Here is an 8,872-nt window from a genome sequence, read left to right on the forward strand (position 1 = left end):
GAGGACATATCAATCTTTAACAATAGCATTATTTTCAGACACTGTATAACTTAAAATTGTTTTTTTTTTTAATTGAAAACTCACCTTACAAAATGTTTTCTTGTTTCCTAAGTATATATTCTCTTTTTAAAGGTGCTTCTATGTGGGCTGAAATACAATTTTTGCTTTTCATGGTTTTTTTTAATTTTCCCAAATGACAATGTTAAGAGCAGAAATAGGATATATTGAGATTATGAGAAAATGAAAGTTGGAAGTGGTTTTGAATTAGTTTATTCTAGTGGGTAAAAACTTATTCAAGTGAAATTAAAGAAAATTAGGTAGTGAAATTGAGTACTTTATCTATAATGTGTATATTCTCTTATTAAATTATGTTGAATAAATGTACTATAAGCTTTGGGATTTTTTTTTGTTTGTTTCCAAAGTATAATTCCATCACAATAACTGTAGCAACAAAGTGGACTCCAGAGAAGTAACTGACTAATTAGATGTATGAAAGGTTAGAATCACACTTTCTGAAGTACGTTCCAATGCTCTATGATCGTTAATATTTTTATTCCTGTGAGCATGGCACGTGATTAGCTAAGTCTTATTTCAAAGTGACCAATTAAAAGAATTGAAAAGCTGTCACTTTTCTTCCATTTTAATATTAGAACTTAAAAGAGAAAGGAATCTATGTTTGGAATAAACCATTATGATAGGATTACTTACCTCTGTAGCTGGTCTTTAGTGTATATGGCAATAAGACATTAAAGGTAAAATATTGATGAATATGGAAAAGCATGCTTTTTTATTGGTAAAGTTATGATTTTTCCAGAAATATGGGTTTTTCAGTTGCTCTAAGTTCTTTTTGTATTCTGACATAAACACAGGATGTTTGTACTGAGGAGTGATTCAAATACCCACAGGCTTTTCCATGTTAGGTTAAAACCCAGTCTTGAATTTGAGCATCCCCAAGAAGTCATACAAGCTTGTGCTAATATATTACCTTATCAGATTTTTATTTGAATTCCCATCAACGATAGAAAAAATGAAAAATCTTACTAATTCTCTAATAATTCAAAGTGATGAGACTGGAAACTGCTTTACTCTTACAAGAATCTCTAAGTGCAATACAGATAATACTGCTTTTATCAAGGCTACCTTATGTCTCCACGTGTAAATATATGCATTTCTCATAGAATCAAATATGTGCATATTCATGTAGAACATTTAATTAAGGCTTAATAAAGTTCACAAGCCTCTCTTAGAAAGTATTTCATTATTTAAAGAGATAACATAATTTTTTCCCTGATAACCCAGAGGTAACGCAGTAGCAGAAAGAATATATGGTATATTCTCACTTATAAATGTATATTAGCCATATAATATAGGATAACCATGCTAAAATCTATAGTCCTAAAGAAGCTAAACAACAAAGACCATGGGAACGAGGCTGAAACCTCACTCAGAAGGGTAAACAGGAGAGATATTGGAAGGAAGAGAAGGAACAGGAGAGGAGCCTTCCACAGGGGACCTCTCAAAAGCTCTACATGCACTGAGACTCATAGCTAAAATCTGTTTACTGTAGCCAGTCCTGATGAGACATGATAAGCTAGGGTCAGATGGAAGGGGAGGAGGACTTCCCTATCAGTGGACTTAGAGAGGCGCATGGGAGGATATAAAGGAGGGAAGGTGGGATTAGGAGGGAGATACAGCTGTGATACAAAGCAAATAAAATGTAATTAATGTAAAAAATAAAAATTTAATTAAAAAATTCTAAATGTATAATGTAACCCCTTCAATACATTTCTAATCAATTTCATCATGTATAAAATGTACTTTGTTAAAATACCATGTAAATGTTGGTTAAAATTAAGTTGTTAGAAATTGTGTTGTTCTACCTATCCTGTATTTTAATAAACAAATATATGACTCAAACTTTGAACGTTCTGTGGATTGTGTTTCATCTTGAGTCTAGGTGATTATATTTCATGTTCATATAATGCAGTTTTTTTTTAATGTGTAATGTTAATTCCTGGTTGCACAGGCAAGAATGAGATCTCAAGCACAACTTATTTTGAATAATGTTAAAAAGATACTTTGTAGAGTAAAAATAATTTTGAAACTTTTCATAATAAATAGAAAAGGCTTAAATGAAATCGATTTCCTTTCTTCTAGGAGTTTTTGGAAATAAATCACATTAATAAATGGTGATATCAAAATACAAAATTAGATATGATATTATTAAATGTTAGCACATAAAGATTAAAAATCCTACCGTGGTCACGAATTACTGCATTTTTACAATAAGCCCAATTAATTGGAGATCATAATGTGGAGGTAAACGTACTAGTTCTGTTGTGGAAAAAACAAACAAAACAACAACAACAACAAAAAAACCAAAGAAAAAAAAACAACTTATGGAAAAAAGAGTATAATTTGGCTTATAGTTCCAGAGAAATAAAGAATCCATAATAGAAGTAACAAGTAACACATGGCAACAAACAATTGGCTAGATGTCAGGAGCAGGAACCAAAGAGCTTGTATCAAAAAGTAGAGGAAAATATTAGATGCGAGTGGGTGGGGCTATGAAGTCTCACAGGCACAGCTGTCTTTCTGTGTTGTACTTCATCCTAAGGTTGCATAACCTGCCCCCCAACAAGGAAGGAACCTGATTCAGTCAAATCATCACAATATCAATCATAATTTTTATGCAAAATATTAATTTGAAATTCTCTACATATTTTGAAATCAAAATTAGTTAAGAAGACTCTCTCATCTTTTAACATTTTAATGTAGATATGTCTGTGATTGTTCTTAATGTGTGGTGACAGATTTGCTACTCTTGGATAAACAAGTTGTCCAGCTTAGGTTTCTCTATATAGCACTGAAAAAACTGGGCCTTCCCGGTGACAAATTTGATGTGACTTATTAGGTGCCCTTCAAATAACTGCAAGATAACTTGCTGAGAATTTCTGAAAAATTATTATATTTTCTCACAAGTGCTTATGGTGATGAAGTTTTATCCTCTCATAAGAAAATGATTTTGAAGATGTAGGGAAATTATTGGAACACTCATATTAAACTATAAGGAGAGAGAACTGAAAATAACCAGGGATGAATCAAGATAATAATTAGACTAGACATCAATAGGATGGTATTAGATATACTAAGATTTGTCCTCCTCAGAAATTACAAACAACCTTTTATTTTTATCCTAACATTGTAAAAATAACCCAAGATAATGAAATTTGAGACCACTTAAGAAAGCATTAAAAACAAAACTAAAGTCCAAGTGGATCAAAGACCTCAACATAAAACCAGATACTCTAAATCTGTTAGAAGAAAAAGTGGGGAACAGCCTAAACTCATTGGCACAGGATACAACTTCCTGAACAGAACACCAACAGCACAGGCTCTAAGAGCAACAATCAATAAATGGGACCTCATGAAACTGAAAAGCTTCTGTAAAGCAAAGGACACTGTCATCAAAACAAAATGCCTGCCTACAGATTGGGAAAGAATCTTCATTAACCCTTTATCTGACAGAGGACTAATATCAAGTATATACAAAGAACTAAAGAAGCTGAAAAGCAGAAGACCAAGTAATCCAATTAAAAAATGGGGAACAGAGCTAAACAGAGAATTCTCTGTAGAGGAATATCGAATGGCAGAGAAACACTTAAAGAAATGCTCATCCTCATTAGCCATCAGGGAAATGCAAATCAAAACGACCCTGAGATATCACCTTACACCCATCAGAATGGCCAAGATGAAAAACTCAAGGGACAACACATGCTGGAGAGGTTGTGGAGAAAGGGGAACCCTCCTCCACTGCTGGTGGGAATGTAAACTGCTACAACCACTCTGGAAATCTATCTGGCGCTTTCTAAGACAATTAGGAATAGTGCTTCCTCAAGACCCAGCTATACCACTGCTAGGTATATACCCAAAGTTTGCTCAAGTACACAAAAGGGATATTTGCTCAACCATGTTTATAGCAGCTTTATTTGTAATAGCCAGAACCTGGAAACAACCCAGATGTCCATCAACGGAGGAATGAGTACAGAAATTGTGGTATTTTTACACAATGGAATACTACTCAGCAATCAAAAAGGAGGAAATCATGAAATTTGCAGGCAAATGGTGGGATCTAGAAAAGATCATCCTGAGTGAAATATCCCAGAAGGAGAAAGACAAACACGGTATATACTCACTTATATAAACCTATAAGATATGATAAACATAATGAAATCTATACACCTAAAAAAGATAATCAAGAGAGCAGAAATGGGGTAAGATGATCAATCCTCGTTTAGAAAGGCAGATGGGATGCGCATTGAACATTGACAGGAGTCTACTGAGCACATTTGAAAGGCTCTAACTAGCAGTGTTTTCAAAGCAAAGACTCATGACCAAACCTTTGGCAGAGTACAGGGAATCATAAGAAAGAAGGGGAGTTAGTCTGATGAGGAAAGGATAGGAGCTCCACAAGGACCAAATATATCTGGGCACAGGGTCTTTTCTGAGACTGACTTGCAACCAAGGACCATGTATGAATGTAACCTAGAACCCCTGCTCAGATGTAGCCTGTGGTAGCTCAGTAACCAATTGGTTTCCTATAGTGAGGGGAACAAGGACTATTTCTAACAGGAACTCAAGGACTGGCTCTTTGGCCTCCCCACCCCCCAAGGGAGGAGCAGTCCTGTTAGGCCACAGAGGAGAGCTTTGCAGCCAGTCCTGAAGATACCTGATAAACCAGGATCAGATGAATGGGGAGGAGGTCCCCCCCATCAGTGGACTTGGCAAGGGGCACGGTGGAGATGACGGAGGGAGGGAGGGACTGGGAGGGAATGAGGGATCGGGACACGACTGGGATACAGAGTTAATAAAATGTAATTGATAAGAAAAAATAAAATTCAAAAAAAAGAAAAAAAAAAAGAAAGCATTAAAAGTCAGTTTTGACTCCCCCGTTCCCTGTCTTCTCCTACTTCCAAGTCTATTCTGTTTGCCCTTCTGAGTGAGTTTTCAGCCTCTTCCCTAGGGTCCTTCTTGTTCTTTAGCTTCTGCAGATTTTATTACATTTATGCTATATTATATGGCTAATATCTAATTATAAGTGAATATAAATACCATGTGTGTCTTTCTGCTTCTGGGTTCCCTCACTCAGGTTGATCTTTTCTAGTTCCATCTATTTGCCTGCAATGTCATGATTTCCTTGTTTTTACTAGCTAGGTAGTGTTCCATTGTGTAAACGCAGCACACTTTCTGTATCCGTTCTCAGGTTGAGGGACACTATGTTGTTTCCAGGTCCTGGCTATTATGAATAAAGCTGCTATGAACATAGTTGAGCAAATATCCTTGTTGTATGGTTAAACATCTTTTGGATATGTGCCCAGGAGTGGTTTAGCTGGATCTTGAGGAAGCACTATTCCTAATTTTCTATGTGAAAATGTTATTAAATATTTAAGATCCAGTGTATTATCTGGCTTTCTTCTCTCATCATGGATGTTCAATACCAACAATTGGGGTTGTGAGCAAAGGAAATTTCAAATCTGTGTAGAATTTAACATTTTGGTGTGAAAGTATTTATTAATTTCGGTGTTAGAAGCTTTCCATTTAATGATTAATTTAGATTTCTTGAAACATAAAAAGTTGTTTCATTTTTTGTTGCTTTACCTTGTATTTCATTTTAACCAGTTTACCCAATTATTTCCAAATATATGACAGTGCTGTTCCAGTTAATAATGCAAGGAAAAGTGACCTTTTTTCTCTGTGCTAAGATCATCACTTCAATATGATTAAAGATATGCTTGACTTTTTAATGTTTTCATGCCTACAACTTTATATACCGTATTTAAGCTTTCTTTCTAGCAATTTGATAATTAAATATAAAAGTAAGTACTTAAGATTATATAGATAATATTTAATACCATTGCCTTTGTTGAAACAAGAATGAAATAGTTTAGGAAATTCATGTCATATGTCATAAGTTTTCTGTAAAGATTATTTAATATTTGCAAAAGTAGAGAAATATTATGAGTTAATACATGATAAATGTTTAGATTTGCTGCAAGCATTCTAATCTAGAATTTTCCATGTCTTTGTTACCATAAAAAGGACTTTCCAAGATTATACCATTTACTTTAATTTCTTGCAAAGAAACACTTCAGATATCCACTTTTATAAATGTTTTACACAATACTAATCATATTAATAGACTCCAATGAAGAAGAATTGTTCTAAACACCACTCTGAAATGACTTCCAATGTCCTGTACCTACGGTGTTAACTTATGATCTGAGCCTCATCCTGCTATTAACAGTGACCTTAGGAGGCAGTGCGTTTGTGCACTACTATTTTATGGCATTGGGAAAGCCAACTGCCCCAAATTTATGCCTTGCAACCAGTTATGGTCTCTGAACTCAATTATTATAGATTTATTTGTTTATTTCTTAGACTCTCTGTTCAGTATTCCAAAACACTGTCAGAATGTAAATAGCCTTTGGTTTGTGGACTCCAAAGTATCTGCAGGAAAATAAACAACACATAAAAGTACAAAAGAAGACACAGTCCATTTTTTTATCTACGTTCTAATTATCAGGACTGTTTATAAATTGTGTGAGTGATTAAGTCTGAATTCTGAGGAAGCACAAATTCTTGTTATGAATCTGAACCTTGTTTTATAGTAAATCCATTGCTACTTGCTAAATAAAAAGCAAATAATTATAAAGTCATTTCGCCTGTATTCTTCCATGTACTCTCACAATATTAAGGAAGATATCTTTTCTCAAATATTTACTTGATTTTTCCATTGTCTTTTGTTATTTCAAAAGTGAGAAACAAAGCAAAATGTTTAGAAAATGCAAACAAACCTAAAAAATAAAATAACATTTCATCAACTACAAGTTCACATGAAAATAAAACTAAAAAAATACTATTTACTGTCTATGATTCATTTTCAAAATGTCAATAGAATCGTTTTGTGTGTATGTGTATCTCTATGTGCATATGTATGTATAAAAGAGAGCTACGTGAAAAAATGTTTAGAAAATGCAAACCCAAACAAAATAACAATTCATTACCTACAAGTTATTAAATGAAAATAAAACTGAAAAAATATTCATATGTAGATAGATAGATATAGATAGATAGATAGATAGATAGATAGATAGATAGATAGATAGATAGATAGATATACACACTTATACACCACAAATGTACATACTTTAGATACAACAGAAGAAGGCACCTGATCACCACTTCTGCCCTTTGCAAGAATACATATGGAGCACATATCAACACCATCACACATGCACACACACACACTCTCTCTCTCTCTCTCTCTAAAAACATTTATCAAAATGCAATAAGTGCACTTTCCTTCTGAAATTGCAATTCTAAACATTTAAATACGACTTTATTTCTATGTAGCTGCCACTGATTCATTTCTTTTTTCACCCAAGCTTTCTAGTTTGATTGTTGTTAGCATTTTGATAAGAAATAGTGACCTGGGGATAATCTTTCTTAGAGTAAATATGATTCTACTTCTGCTCCAGTAAGAATTCTGAAGACTGAATAAGCAGATCTCAGTCTTATAGAGAGAATCATTCAATGTGAAATTGAATAGATGTTCAGATAACTACGAAACATATCTCCTTAAAAACTGAATTCAATACATCCAAACTTGAACCTCTTTTCTGCCACCGCACTCAAGCTGTAGTAGCAATCTTTATCTGATACCCTAAAAAGAGTATTCCTGAGACTTCTGTTTTATCTCAGCATTTCTTCTTTGCATGTATAAGGTTTGAATTTTCATTAGACAAAAAACAGGATACTGTAAATAAAACACTATATCAAATCAAGAAACAGTGGATTATGATAGATAGTGATAAATATTTTTCTCCTTATCACTCACTTTCACTTTCAAGTATCAAGTATGCCTGGACTTTAATGTTCAGCAGCAGCAGCCGATTGTAAAATCTTGCTTTTGCCCACATAAATTTAATTTTATTTTTGGATTTCAGTAAAATAAACACACACACACACACACACACACACTCACACACACACTCACATACATGCTTGCAGAAGGTAGAGTTCTTGAACTTGTATTGTTTTCACTATATTTTCACCTCTGTGAGTTATTTTTCTTGTTTTCTTTTCTTTTAATTATTTACTTAATCACTGACTGAGCGACCAACCACTCCTCTCCTTTCAGTATACTCCTCTCAAACCCCTCCCCTTCCTCTCTGTCTCCTTTTCTTTAGAGAAAGGGGAAGGTCCCCCATGGGTACAAACCCACCCTGGCACATTAAGTCACTGCAGCACTAGGAGCATCCTCTCCCACTGAGGCCAGACAAGGCAGCCTGGGTAGAGGAATTGGATCCAAAGGGAGACATCAGAGACAGAGAGAGCCCTGCTCCAGTTGTTGGAGCATCCAAATGAAGAACAAGCTGTGCATCTACTACATATGTGCAGGGGGCCCAGGACCAATGGTGCACGCTCTTTGGTGTTTCAGCCTCTGTGAGGCCCCATGGGCCTAGGTTAGTTGACTCTGTAGGTCTTCTTGTGGAGCCCTTGACCCATCTGGTCTGACTCCCTCAATCATTCTCTCAACTCTCAAGCTACGTGTAATGCTTGACGGTGGTTCCCTGCATCTGTTTCCATCAACTGCTGGGTGAAACATCTCAGAGAAGTTATGCTAGTCTCCTGTCTGCTAGCATAGAAGAGTATCATTAATTGTGTCAGGGATTGTTTCTCTCCTATGGGATTGGTCTCAAGTAGGGTCAATCTTCCGTTGACCATTCCCTTAATCTTTGTTCCATCTTTGTCCCTGCACTTCTTGATGACAGAAGAGGGAAGGTGGATGGGAAGGGGCACCAAAGTAGGG

Source organism: Psammomys obesus, unplaced genomic scaffold (genome assembly GCF_907164565.1).
Source record: "Psammomys obesus unplaced genomic scaffold, mPsaObe1.curated_primary_1811, whole genome shotgun sequence".
NCBI lineage: Eukaryota > Metazoa > Chordata > Mammalia > Rodentia > Muridae > Psammomys > Psammomys obesus.